At 41.9% G+C, this 15,253-nt stretch overlaps 1 non-coding gene across 1 annotated transcript; it reads right to left on the minus strand.

Annotated features, from left to right (window-relative positions):
- Positions 1 to 678: 678 nt before the first annotated feature.
- On the minus strand, positions 679 to 750 carry TRNAA-GGC. Its single transcript has one exon. It is a non-coding gene; the product is annotated as a tRNA-Ala (tRNA).
- Between the last annotated feature and the right edge of the window lie 14,503 nt (positions 751 to 15,253).

The following is a 15,253-nucleotide window of genomic DNA, read 5'->3' on the forward strand; positions in this document are numbered from 1 at the left end:
CAGGCTCCTTGGTGGCAGCAGCAGCAGCCTTAGCGTTTCATGCCCGTCTCTGGTGTCTGCACTGATTGCCATGGCTCATGCCCATCTCTGGACCTTGTTTAGGCGGTGCTCTGAATCTCCTCTCCTCACGCACCCTTTCGGGAAGTCTGAGGTCTTCTGCCAGCGTTCAGTAGGTGTTCTGTAGGAGTTGTTCCACATGTAGATGTATTTCTGATGTATTTGTGGGGAGGAAGGTGATCTCCACGTCTTACTCCTCCGTCATCTTGAAGGTCTCCTCCATGCTGATTTTTAAAGAGTTCTGGGCAAGGAGCCCAGTGCATTTGCAGGAGAGGCTGAGGTCCTCTCTGGGTGTGACCTGGAGACGTTGCAGAGCAGCTCCTCCACTTCCTCTGCAACAGGCACCCTGCCCGTCCTGATATTTACAAAGAGGAGCCACGGAACAATGACATAAGAACCAGGAGGAGAGGGGCACTTTCCAGGCACCCTTCCATTATAGGCAGGTGCTGAGCAAGTACAGTGGACCCCCAGAGAAGCTTAGGACCTGAGCATCTGCGTGGAGAGGGAATGAGCATCTCTGCTCACTTTCATGTGTTTTAGGCCCCCATAGTGACTGCTTTAGCCACAATGTTTGAACAATATTCCATCATTATTCCACTAGAGAAAAATAGAGCCAATATCTGGAGGTGCTGGGGATTGAACCCAGGGCCTCATACATGCCAAGCATGTGCTCTATCACTGAGCTACACCCCCTCCTAACTAGCCACCATGAACTAAAGGCTTGTGGACGTGCATTGTCCTGTCCTACCCCATGGAGACTAATCAAGTTTTGCTCATTTGGAGGTTTCTGGGCCACCTTATGTCTCTTCTCCACAGCTGTCTATGGAGGGTGTGGGCTGATTCTCCTGGGGGTCAGGGTTAGGCTGTGGTTGACAACAGTTTTGTGTCCAAGGGATCCCAGTTCCTACAGGAGAACTGTGATGCCTGGGCAGGCAGTGTGTAGGGCAGACTGCACCTGGTAGGTGCCTTAAGAGACATGGAGTTGGGCTGAGGGCAGCTACAAGAGGACGGCGGGACTCCTGGGTCCTCCCCACGCCGCGGGGGAACCACTGCTCCGTGCAGGGCACAGATGTGCCAACTCCTTGGTGCTGGGGGGACTGGACAGCTCCCCCACCTCCAGCAGAAGACAGAACCCCTGGCCTATGGGTGGAGGCTGGGGTGAGTGTAGCCTGGGAAAAAGCTGCACTTCTGAAAGCTTACAGGGATTTTTTTTTTTAATTTGTTGGTGATATTTCAAACACTTTACTTCCAAGTAAGCAAACTTCTTTGCATAGAAGAAACAAAATAATAGAAGCCAACAGATGAACAGAGATGAGGTGGTAGGCTATGCTTAGAGAATATTTGTTTTCTAATGTTAGCTCAGATTAATCCATGAACTATTTTATGTATTGTCACCAAAGAGAAGGAATAATGCAAGAAGCTTACAATGACCTGCAACCAGCAGTATTTCTGCATCTCCATTTCATTGAGGCCTCTTGGTTATCAACTAATGAGACGTTTTCTCTCATGAAACTCGGCATATTCCTATTAATTGCTTCCTATGTCCAGGTACTAAGAGGTAGGTTTCTTTTAATTTTTATTGGGGTGTAATTGATTTACAATGTTGTGTTAGTTTCAAGTGTACAGCAAAGTGAATCTTTATACAAATACATACTTGGAAGGCTCTTTAAGGCACTGGCTCCCTGGACATAAGTCTGCACCTGTGGGTAGTGATCTACCTGAAAGTGAAGGGCCAGCGATTTGGGAGACAGTGTCCTTCTGGTCCTCACTAGCCACTAGCCCCTGAGGCTGAGGGCTGGCACACCCTGTAAGGCACTCACCTTTCCTTGAAGCTTCATCTGTTTCCCTTTCTTTCTTGGAATCTCAGGTTTCAATGACCTTAGTCTTAAATTGCCTCTGGGGTGTGTTGTATTATTTCATTGAAATTTAATGATTTTCATTATATGGTCCTGCTTATTTCACTTAACTTCTATTTGTTTTTAATTAAGAAATTTTAGAGGGAGGGAGACGCAAGAGGAAAGAGATATGGGAACATATGTATATGTATAACTGATTCACTTTGTTATAAAGCAGAAACTAAGACACCATTGTAAAGCAATTATACTCCAATAAAGATGTTAAAAAAAAGTTTTAGAATTTCTGTTCTTTTCTGTAAAATGGTTCTACTTTTAATTTTTAATAATTTCTTTTGTTTTATAATTTTTAACATCAATTTTTGTTTTAAAAATTAATTTCTAAAAAGTTTAAAAATAATTTTTAACTTTTAAAATTGCCTTTTAGTAATCATTTCATGATCTACATGAATCAAATCATTATGCTGTACACCTTAAACTTACACAGTGTTGCCTGCCCATTATATCTCAAGAAACCTAGAAGACAAAAATTGCCTTTTAGTTTGTTACATTAACCTTTAGAAGATTTCCTTTTGATTCTTATCACATGGTAGAATTACTATTTTTACATTGGCCAGTAAAATATTTACATTGCATTTTACTCCCTTGCCCTTTAATATTTAATGACAAAACTTTTCATCTTCTTTTATACATTTACTTTTTAAATCAGTTTTTATTTTTGTTCTCTTTAGTGTCCTTTTACATCTTTTCAAAGTATTAGATGTTGTAGATAGCCCTCAAAAATGTCATGTTTTTGAGCAGACCGGCTTCACCCTTTGTAAAAATTCCTGGTCTACAAGTTTGCAGGCACGTGTGTTGCTACAAAAGAGCAGGGACATGTGTTGAAGAGTGAGAGAAAAGCCACGCCATAAACAGCAGGCTGTGCTGACTTTTGCTGCATGACAATGAACTTACCACAGACCTAACAACTTAAAACAGCACTCAGTTATCAGCTGCTAGTTCTGTAGATCAGAGGTCTGGGAGAGGCATGGCTGGGTCCTCGGCTCAGGGTCTTGTAAGGCTGGAATCAAGATGCCCCTGGGGCTGTGTTCCTCTCTGGACGTCCTGGAGAAAAATCCACCTCTAGGATCACTCAGGTTGTTGGCTGAATTTAGTTCCTTGTGGTTGTAGGACTGAGGTTCCCATTTCCTTGATGTTCGATTTCTGCTCCTGGAAGCTGCCTCCATCCCTCCTCAGATGTCTCCTCTCTATCTTCAAAGCCAGCCACAAATCTCTCTCATGAAAGAAACCCCATACCTCATTATCGGTCACTCCCCATGTCGCCTCAGTTCCAAAAAATCAACTCTCTGTTTCTATAGATTTGCCTATTCTGGACTTTTCATACAAATGGAATTATTCAAGATGTGGCCTTTTGTGATTGGTTTCTTTCAGTTAGCATAACAAGTTTCACTCACACTGTAGCATGTGTCAGTACTTCATTCCTTTCTGTGACTGAATAATATTCCATTGTATGGATATACCACATTTTGTTAATCCATTCATTAGTTGATGGACATTTGCGTTGTTTCTACTTTGTGGCTATTATAAGTAATGCTGCTATGAACATCTGTGTACAAGGTTTTGTGTGGACATATGTTTGCATTTCTCTTAAGTATACACTTAGGAATGGAATTGCTGAATCAAATGATAACTCTATGTTGAACTTTATGAGAAATTGCCAACTATTTTCACGGCAGCTGCACCATTTTATATTCTTTTCAACAATGTACGAGGGTTTCAATTTCTCCACGTCTTTACCAACAGTTGTTATTATCTGTTTTTTGATTATAGCCTTTAGTGGATGTGAAGTGGTATCTCATTTTTGATATGCTTTTTCTTAATGATTAGTGGTATTTTTCATGTGCTTATTGGTCATTTGTATATCTTCTGCAGAGAATTGTCTATTCAAATTCTTTGTCCACTTAAAAAATTGAGTTTTCTTTTTATTGAGCTGTAAGAGTTCTTTATATGTTTTGGATACTAGACCTTTATCAGGTATTTGATTTGCAGATATTTTCTCCTAGTCTGTGGGCTGTCTTTTCTCTTTCTTGAGAGTGTCCTTTGAAGCATGCAAATTTTAAATTTTGATGAAGTCCAATTTATCTGTTTTTATTTTCCTTTGGTTTCTTTTGCTTTTCGTGTTCTAAGAAGACTCAGCCTAACTGAAAGTCACACAGATTTACTCTAATACTTTCTTCTATGAGTTTTATAGTTTTAGCTCTTACCTTTAAGTCTGTGATTCATTTTGAGTTCATTTTTGTATGTGTTATGAGATAGGAGTCTGAATTCATTCCTTGCATGTAGATATCCAGTGGTCCTAGCACCATTTGTAGAAAAGATCACTCTTTACCTGTTGCGTTGTTTTGGCACCCTTGTCAAAAATCAATGGACCATAGATGTATGAAACTTTTCTGGATTCTCATTTCTAATCCATTGATCTTTATGTCTATCTTTATGCCAATACTAGCTTGATTACTATCACTTCGCAGTAAGTTTTGAAAGTGGGATGTGTGAGTCCTCCAACTTTGTCCTTATTTTTAAAAATTGTTTTGGCTCTTCTGGATCCTTACATTTCCTTATGAATTTTAGGATCTGTTTGCTTATTTCTGTGAGAAATAAAGTTGGGATTTTGATAAGGATTGCACTGAATCTGTAGGTCATTTGGGGGCGTATTGCCATCTAAACAGCATTAAGTCTTCCAATCCATGAAGACAAGATGTCTTTCTATTTAATTTCTTGCAGTGATGTTTTCTTGTTTTCAGTACTCAAGTCTTGCTCTTCTTTTCGTGAGCATTTTATTATTTTTTTGATGCTATTATAAAGGAGATTGCTTCCATAACATCATTTTGGAATTGTTAGTGTAGAGAAAAATAATTGATTTTTTAAATAATCAATCTTGTATCCTGAAACTTTGTGAGCTCATTTATTAGTTCTCAAAGTTCCTTAGGATTTTCTGTATATAAGATCATGTCATCTACAAAAAATAGATAATTTTACTTCTTCTTTTTCAATCAGTATAAATTTTATTTCTTTTTCTTGCCTAGTTGCCCTGGCTAGAACCTCCAGTACAATGCTGAATAGAAGTTGTGAGAGGGTCATCCTTGTCTTGTTCCTGATGTTAGGGAGGAATTTTTCTTTCCTTCATTATTTAGCGTGATGTTAGTAATATATTTTAGAAAATGCTCTTATGTTATTTTTTATGAGACTTTGAAATATTTACAGATGAAGTGAGGTGATACTTTGGATTTACTTTAAAATAATCCAGCAAAAAAAGAATGGAGGGTATATATGCTTTTAAAGGGGAATAGACATATGTTGATAATTATTGAAGCTAGGTGATGAGAACAAAAGGGTTCATTATATTGTCAGCTCTAATCTTGTGTGTGCTTGAAAATTTACATAATAAAACTTTTTAAAAAGTCCTCATTTTTACTCAGTCCTCAGATCCCTGTAAATCATTGGTTGAGGGCTCTAGGATGGGATAGAGCCTCAGTTGGGTTTAATTACAAGCAACATGATGTAACACGTGTCCAGCTCTAGGTCAGATGCAGGAAGAACATCTTTGGCTAGAATATGCTGTCACTGTGTATCAGCACAGGTCTGGCTTCTTTTGGAGACCAGGGTGCATGTATGATTGGGCCCTGGATGAGTGAAGCGTCAGTGAAAGGGACCGTCTTAGTCATTTTCCCTGGATGCAGGCCCTGGGTGGGGCAAAGTTTCCAGCCCCAGTAGTTACTTGGGTGGTAATCCTAGGAAACCTAGTGGAAAATGGAGAAGAGAGATGGGGAAGGGAGGAAACCCAACAAAGAATGCCTTATGAAACCAATTACCACCTGTGACACTGGACCTTAAACTGCTAAGGAACTTTAGGTGAAAACACAGAACAGGCGTCAGACTCCTCCCAAACTAGGCGCTGGGGAATTTTCACACTGGCTCTGCCTTTTGTTGAGAGTTGCTCCCTGGGATCTTTAATTCTCCAGCATAAAGCCCTCTGACAAGGAGATGCAGCTGCTGGGGTTGAAAGTGGGGTGGGCAGACCTTCACGACAATGATGAGGCCCAAGGGCATGGTGGGCAGGGTGGTGGAGGGGGTGGGGGGGCAGTGATGGCACCTGCCACAGTGAAATTTCTACCTGACGGTATATTTACCTTCAATGTGTTCTCACCATCGTTCTGTCCTGCAATTAACCTTGGATGTCACTTAAGCATTCACCCAGAAATCCACCTCTTTCCCAGGAAATGGACTACAGAGTCATCTTATTAGCCACGTAATTCAACCTCACCTTTTCATTCAAGGTCATCCCATAGATTCCCAGAGAAGTGATATTGAAAATGAAAGAAAACTGAGATGCAGTTCTCTGCATCTCTGAGCTGAGCTGTCTCAGACATTTATTATGCAATTTGAGTCAGCGAAAGGCAACAGTAGTGACTCACGTTTTCAAGGCTAAGTGGAAGAATATCTCTGATACAACCTCTGGCTTCAGCCATACTACCTGCTGGGAAATTGGATCTCCCACACCTCCGTCTTCTTGGGCTCTCCAGCAGCCTCAGAAAGCAATTAGGAACCATGTGTCTGGTTCTCCTGGCAGCCAAGAGATGACCCAGCCCCATGGTATGTGGATAAATATTTAACAACTAGCTCTATGGGAAAAAACTCCAAAGCCTGAGTGTTTAAACATTTGCCCATTTCCGTGGTGTAAATGTTCCCACCGTGGCTGATTTCAAGCTACCAAGGGTTTAACAACTGGCTTGCAAAATTCCTGAAGGTTTACTAATTGGCTTTTGTGAGCTGTTACCAACTGGCTCCAGCACACCACAGCCACAGAGGAATACTCCTCTCCCGGACCCCTGTGCTTCAAGCCAGCCTTGGCGAATCTTGCCAGCAGCTTCAACAGCATGAATGGTACCAGCCCTGATGGGACCAATAGGAAAGAAGTGGCTGACCCACACCCCTCTGCTAAGGGAACCAGACTGAAACCGAGCAGGACCCTATGGAGCCTTCCCAGGACAGACACCACCCCTCCCCGCCCCCCGGTAATGTCCTCAGCCTGCCTCTTGTCTGTAGGAAAACTTCAGCCAAAGGATAAATTTAATCAGAGAAATGAAAAATGAAACAGCAAAGTAAAATAGTCAAACAAGACAAAATAGTAATAGCTCAGCCATTAAACAAATCCAAGGGCATTGATTTCCTCCTCAAGGGCTATAGATAATATTCTGAGCCATATCTTTTGAGCTGTTTTGCAGATACTGAAACCTCCACCAGGTAGAAGTTAACTACATGATGACCAGACTGTAGCCATGACCTAAGCAGCTCCATCTCACACAATTCTGAAAACTGGCCTCAAACCAGCTCTGGAACTGAAGATTAACTGTGCTTAAAACAATCAAGATGACTCTGACCAGACACCACATGACCAATTTCAAGATGATTGAGCTAACTGGGCTGTTCTGCACATAGCCCCCTCCTTATATACACCTGAAACTCCCCTTTAAAAGCTCTTGCCCCCTGATTGGCAGTGGGGAATTGGCTTTTGGACCCGTATCTGCCTTCTCCCCAGGTTGCTGGCCTCCTGGATAAAGCAATCTTTCCTTTCCTTCTAATACTTTTCTCTCGAATACTGGCTTTCAGGTGGTGAGCAGGTGAACCTGAGTTGGTAGCAAGACCTCACAGCAGTCCTGCACAGACCTTTGGCAGTTCTGAAAACCAAGGGAAGATAGATGTTGATCCTTGGAAAGATGGCCGTTACTGACCAGCAAAGGCAACAATGCAGAAGTCCACAGCTGTAGGGACAGCCTTCACCAGGCTAAAGGGAGAGGTTATCATGGAGATTGTTCTGCATGTGCTCTTGGAGTTTACAGAGTCCCAGCCATCTCTGTCTTGGTCAGCACACCCTGACAGAAGTGATGGAGCTTTGCTTTGCTGACATAAACTTCACTTGAGTTTTGTAATCATATAGTCACTCTTCACGAATTCCTTCTGCTTTCTTTAATAGAAGCCAAAGTTAATTTTTTATTTTTTATTTTTGCAGTACGCGTGCCTCTCACTGTTGTGGCCTCTCCCGTTGCAGAGCACGGGCTCCGGACGCGCAGGTTCAGCGGCCATGGCTCACGGGCCCAGCCACTCTGCGGCACGTGGGATCTTCCAGGACCGGGGCATGAACCCGCGCCCCCTGCATCGGCAGGCGGACTCTCAACCACTGCACCACCAGGGAAGCCCCAAAGTTAATTTTTGAGTAATAGACAGAGCCCAGTGTTTGGCAGGACATCTAACAGAGTTAAAGAGAAATGCCCATTTGCACGTGAGAGTGGGCTTTTGTACCCAAGAAGACAGGAAGTACAAACTCTGGAAAACTTCAGTTCAACCTAGTTTACTATAGGGTTATAGTTAACTTAGTTGACGAATTATATTTAAATTAGTTGACTAATTTTCTAAATTGGTGTTTTGCTAGAACTCCGGGAAAATGTGTAGTGAGGGGGAAAACTGGGTTAGGAGATAGTATTTTAAAAATACCTAAATTTAGGATAATTTGAGAAATTATTTTTGGAGCGTCTCCAGAAAAATTTTGTAATTAAAGAGCGTGGCATTTTTTTGAGCCTAAGTTTTTGATGAAATGAACATACAGTACTTGCACTACAGGACAGTATTTATCCATCGTGCTAAATTGACAGGTCAGAGGATTACGTGGTTCTTTTGAAAGCTAAAAGAAGTTTCCATTGGATGTAAAATCTTTTAAAGCTTCATAGTTCTGGGCCGAGGAAAGATGGCCTCGGCTAACAAAGCTGCTGTTTCCTTCTGTTGTTTCCTACTGCAGAGCTGAGAGCTGCCTCTTTTTAAAAATTAATTAATTAATTAATTTTTGGCTGCGTTGGGTCTTTGTTGCTACGTGCAGGCTTTCTCTAGTTGCAGCAAGCAGGAGCTACTCTTCGTTTCGGTGCGCGGGCTTCTCATTGCGGTGGCTTCTCTTGCTGTGGAGCACAGGCTCTAGGTGTGCGGGCTTCAGTAGTTGCGCCTCATGGGCTCTAGGGCGTAGGCTCAGTAGTTGTGGCACACAGGTTTAGTTGCTCCGTGGCATGCGAGATCTTCCCGGACCAGGGATCAAAACCGTGTCCCCTGCATTGGCAGGCGGATTCTTAACCACGGCGCCACCAGGGAAGTCCCAGAGATTCCTCTTTTATTAGCAAGTTTCCACACTAGGAATGAGCACATAGTTCTGTTCATTTTTTGTCTGCGATATAATATCTCAGTGCTTCAGGCTGGAACAAAGCAATTAAAGAGAAGGAAAGAAATCCTCCTCACTTCTCCTACAAAATCCCTGGTGATGACAGTGATGCTGTTGATATCAAATGACTCATGGATAAAAGATACTGTATGTAAATATCGCCTGGGAGAACTACCTTAAATTGATCTATTTTAAAGTTGATTTTTAATGCATAAAATATCTTTTGAAAACAGTCTCTCCTGCACACGTATCGTGCTTTGTCAACTATCGCTAACAAATGACACCTGCCAGGGATGATTAGACACAATTAAAATCTGCTCTTTGAAAGCTCTCCAATTTGCCCTCAAATATATGTTTATTGGCCTCTCCCTCTCCCTCGCCCTCTCCCTCTCCTCTCTCTCTCTCTCCTTCTCTCCCTCTCCCTCTCCCTCCTTCTCCCTCTCTCTCTCTCTCCCTCTCTCCCTCCCTCCCTCCCTCCCTCCCTCCCTCTCTCTCTCTCTCTCTCTCTCTCTCTCTCTCTCTCTCTCTCTCTCTCTCTCTCTCTCCCTCCCTCCCTCTCTCTATCCCTGTCCTGTCTGGAGCAGGCTGGCAGGTGTGGGCTTGGGGAGAAGGTGTCAAAAGAAGCGTGATGGGATGCAGGGGAGGACAGGGGATGGGAAGTGAGGTTTCTGCTTGTTCTCACCCTGGACTGGCCCCGGCTGCCCCTCTTCCACGAAGTATATATATTCATTTTAAAAAGAGAGGAAGAAAACCACAGCGTTTTTGCTTTTTGTGAAACAAACAAAACTGTCAAACTGGCAGTTTAAGTAAGTATTGAGGTAAAGAAAACTCTGCAGAACATTCAGTTGAAAAATCTGTTTGGACACTACATCCAAACAATATTAATACTGAATTAAAACACAAATTTCCAGTTCTGAATTACTTTACTTTCTACGGTGCAGATGGAAAACACGTTGTGTACGGTTCCCTTCCCCTCTGAAAAGCATGTGAAGAAAACTCTGGATGGAGAAGCAGGCACACAAACATTTTAGGAAACTAAACACGGGATTAGAATCCTCATAGCCTTTTAGCTAAACAGATGGTAACCAGTGACTAGACAAGAAAGTGGGAATTTTGGTTTGACAATTGAACCAAAACAAAACCCCCATTCCTCGTCACAAGGACAGTGCGTCTGGTTTTGGGACACAAAGCGATAGAGTGGGAACCTACACTTTCCATTTCGCTTTTTTTTTTTAACATCTTTATTGGAGTATAATTGCTTTACAATGGTGTGTTAGTTTCTGCTTTATAACAAAGTGATTCAGCTATACATATACATATGTTCCCATATCTCTTCCCTCTTGCGTCTCCCTCCCTCCCACCCTCCCTATCCCACCCCTCTAGGTGGTCACAAAGCACCGAACTGATCTCCCTGTGCTATGCGGTTGCTTCCCACTAGCTATCTACCTTACGTTCGGTAGTGTATATATGTCCATGCCTCTCTCTCGCCCTGTCACAGCTCACCCTTCCCCCTCTCCATATCCTCAAGTCCGTTCTCCAGTAGGTCTGTGTCTTTATTCCTGTCTTACCCCTAGGTTCTTCATGACATTTTTTTTCTTAAATTCCATATATATGTGTTAGCATACAGTATTTGTCTTTCTCTTTCTGACTTACTTCACTCTGTATGACAGACTCTAGGTCTATCCACCTCATTACAAATAGCTCAATTTCATTTCTTTTTATGGCTGAGTAATATTCCATTGTATATATATCTGTTTTCCCAGTGGTAACAACTGAGTTAAGTCATTCTGCGAAAGCAGCTCATTAATTGAATTCCCTACTAGACTGACTTCAGGATCCGGGAAGCCCAGCTCTGGGATTAGCAGCGGGGGTGCTTACAGTTGCCGTGATTAAAATGATGGAGTCAGACCTGGAAGAATGTTATTGCTCTCCTTAGTGTCACTCAGAGGCAGGAAGGCTCTCCATCCGGCGCCCAGCCCAGGACTGTCTCGATATGTTTCATTTGAACAGGAACAAGGAACATCCAATGTAATAAACATACTGCAACTCACAGGAGACCCCTTGTGCGCAGGGACTCAAAGCCTGCTCTTTGGGAATTAGGATTGCTTGCTTTTTGTAGAGGCAAGGCCGTTGGTGCTAATGAATCCCAGCGGCTATTTCCAAGGAGGGGAATAGTCTGGGGACAGCTTAAAGCACCACCGACCCACTAACTTGCAGGAGAGGCGCTTTTCTCTGTGTCAGGTTGTCCTTTAAGGCGGTAAAGCAGTTCTACTAGTGTGGTAGCTCCTGGCTAAGCACATCCCTGCAGCTCCCTGAGATGTGTACTGGGTATCCGATTTGATATGGCTAACAATGGTGAGGCTGAAGGGAATTGGACTGCCCAGGGATCAAATAGATCTCTTGTTTTCCGATCAGCCATCAGACCTAAGCTCTATCCCAATTTGGGTTTTCACAATGGACGAGCCCTCTTGGTCTGTCAGCTGCTCTGTGAGTCATCTTCTCTCTCGTGAGGTTAGCCAGTGTTCCTGTATCATCCCTACAATGATGTTATCAAGTCACTGGTCACATCCTAAATAAGTATTTTTTATCATGGTCACCAAATGGTGATTTTTCCCAATTTCATGATTCCTTTTACATGTATTAGCTGGCATTTTACTCTAAGGAGGAGATTTTTTTTCTTCCCCCCTTTGTTTGCGTCTGTCAGTATTTTATTACTGTTTGTTTTGGTGCTTAGACGGTTGCAGATTTGGCTATGGGAGTGCCTTCAAGATGGTCCCACATCCTTTGATTTGTTTTCATCCTTCTTAAAGCAGTCCTTATCTTCAGACACAGCAAGATGTTCCAGGTTGTTTTACAAGACCTTTTCAAGACCTGGTTTCGAGTCTTTTCCATCTTCAGACCCCAAACCAGCTGTTATTCTAAGAAGCACTGGTTCTTTGTACCAAGACCTGAGTGATAGGTTTGCTCATTACCACTTGGTATCATTGCTTTTGGGCCCTCTTTAGCAGACAGAGCAAAATAAATATATCAGTATTTATCTACTTATCCAGCCATCATCTATCTATCATCTGTCTATCTATCTATCTATCTACCTATCATCTACCCACCTACACACCTATCCATCTATATCTAACTATTATCTATCTATCATCTATCTATCTACCCACCTACACACCCATCCATCTATATCTATCATCTGTCATCTATCTATCTATCTATCTATATCTATCTATCTATCATCAAGTGTTCACACTGATACCTCCAGTATGTCACTTCAGGGTTTACTCTAACTTTCCTTCTTTTCATATTATTAATTTCCTTCTCAGATAATGAGAAATCTGGCTCCCATGACCCATTATACGTGTTTGTATTTCTTCAGTGCTAGAATATACAAAGTAGTTTCAAAAGTGCTAACACGTACCACTGAGAAAAACACATCTTACAGCTAGAGTTCAATGTTTGCTGACTGTTCTTTCTGCCTCTGGCCCAAAGATGTGGAGTATTGAAATGTTATTTAGGTTTGTTCCCCTTCTTAACCCTTCAGTGTGGTTGTGTTATTCACCTGAAATCATAAAATAATTGAGTTCATTTGTAACTTAAGTTCTGTCTGTACTTGACTGTTACTTTTCTTGTTCTCATTCTTATTGATTTTAAGTATATGGAACATTAACGAGGTCCCAAAAGTCAGAACTAACTCATAGGTATACACTCATCCTTTTCACCCTGTTCTTTGGAGGTAACCAACGCCATTAATTTCTGGGTTTTCCTTCTTGTGTCTCTTTTTGCACAAATGAGCAGAAACATGTACATTTTCTGATTCTTCCTTTTTTCCTACACAGAAGGTAACATACTTTAGTCCTCTTTTGCACTTTTTCTTTTCTTTTTTTAACTTAATGTCTCCTGGAAATCCCTCCACATGATTTTGTGGAGATCTTTGTCATTCTTTTGTATAGCTGTGTAGTACGCTACCATGTGGATGTATCACAGTTTACGTCTACTCTCTTAGGTGTGGGTGTCTGGATTGTTTCTAATTACAAACAGTGCTGCAATGAATAACTTTGTCTTCATAGAGCAGGTTGCTCGATTACAAGGTAAACACCTGTATGTCGTTCTGTTAGAGGCTGCCAAATTCTCCTCCATAAGGATTCTATCAATATTAATTTACATTTTCACCAGCCACATAGGAGAGAGCTAGTTTCCTCATTGTTTCACCAACTGAATGTGTTGTTATTCTTTTGAATTTTTGTCAGTCTTGTAGATGAGAAATGAAATCTCAGTGTAGTTTTAATTTACATTTCTCTGATGAGTGAGGTTGAAAACGTTTTCATGTTTTTGGCCATTTATATAGCTTTGTGTAAATTGTCTGCCCATTTCTTCTGTCCCTTTTTCTATCAGGTTTTCAGTCACTTTCTTCTCAATTTTTAAGAATTCTTTATATTAGAGATATTACCCTTTGTCCCCGCTGTGTGTCATGAGTATATCCCCAATTGTCATTTTTCTTTTAGTTTTATTTATGATGATTTTTTTCTGTACAAAAGATTAAAAAAATTTTTTTGGCTGCATTGGGTCTTCGTTGCGGTGCGCGAGCTTCTCATTGCGGTGGTTTCTCTTGCTGTGGAGCACAGGCTCTAGGCGCGCGGGCTTCAGTAGCTGTGGCTCGCAGGCTCTAGAGTGCAGGCTCAGTAGTTGTGGTGCATTGGCTTAGTTGCTCCGCTGCATGTGGGATCTTCCCAGACCAGGGATCAAAACCGTGTCCTCTGCATTGGGAGGTGGATTCTTAACTACCGCGCCACCAGGGGAGTCCTGTACAAAAGTTTTCAAAAATATTTATGGAGTTGGGCTTCCCTGGTGGCGCAGTGGTTGAGAGTCCGCCTGCCGGTGCAAGGAACACAGGTTCGTGTCCCAGTCCGGGAGAAACCCGCATGCTGCGGAGCGGCTGGGCCCGTGAGCCATGACCGTTGAGCCTGCGCGTCCGGAGCCTGTGCTCTGCGAGGGGAGAGGCCACGACAGGGAGAGGCCCACATACCGCAAAAAAAAAAAAAAAAAAAAAAAAATTATGGAGTCAAGTTTATCACTCTTTAGTTTTATTGCTTTTCCATTTTGTGTCATAGCCACAAAGCCTTTCCTTCACTAAGGTTAAAGGGAATTAATCTATGTTTACATATAGTATGTACACGGCTTCATGTTTTTACATTTAGATCCACTTGGAGTCTATTCTGGCATATGGTGTAAGGTTTGTATCTGATTTGATCGTTTCCCAATAGTTACTTAGTTGTCCTAGCACCATTTATTAAAAAGTTCATCTTTGCTCAGGCAATATGAAATACTAACGTTACCATATACTAAATTTCCATACACACTTGGGTCTATTTCTGGACTTCGTATTCAATTCCACCTGTCTGTCTCTCTATTCGTGACCTAGTGCTACAGTGTTTTACTTACAGAGGCCTCATAGGATGTTCCCACATCTGGAGAGCAAGACCTCATCGTGGATTTTTGTCCTGTGTTTTCCTAGCTATTCTTGCATGTTTAATTTTCCACATGGACATCAGAGTCAACTTTTCCAGCTTCATAAAACTGCTTGTTGATATTTTATTGAAATTTCGATTAATTTGTAAATTAATGTGGGGAGAACGGAGATCTTAATGACATCGAATCATCCTATTCGAATCCCATCTTACTGCCTGCTTCCTCGGGTACTCTGGGTGCCACCGTGTTAACTGGGTCCTTGGAAAGCAGGTGCTGCCACAGAATTAGGAGTGGGAGAGGTTTACTGGGTGGTAATGTTTGTGAAAGTAACTAAAAATAGTGATATGAGTATATTGGTTGCAGGGAAGCAGGGGTGTTGATAGAATGAGATACGTCATAACAGACAGCCAACAGAAAATGAAAAGTTGGTAAATCAGAACTGAATGGTATACAGAGAGTATTTAGACATACAGGATACAACCATCAGAAAAAAAGAACAAAAAGTTAAATGGTGTTGCCTTTGGTGCGAGTTGGAGAGAAAACGTGGAGCAGGAATTATTGCCTTTTGCTATAATCTTTTTGAATATTTTGATTTATTTAAACCACGAGCAGGTTT

This window comes from Phocoena sinus, chromosome 7, assembly GCF_008692025.1.
Source record: "Phocoena sinus isolate mPhoSin1 chromosome 7, mPhoSin1.pri, whole genome shotgun sequence".
Lineage (NCBI taxonomy): Eukaryota > Metazoa > Chordata > Mammalia > Artiodactyla > Phocoenidae > Phocoena > Phocoena sinus.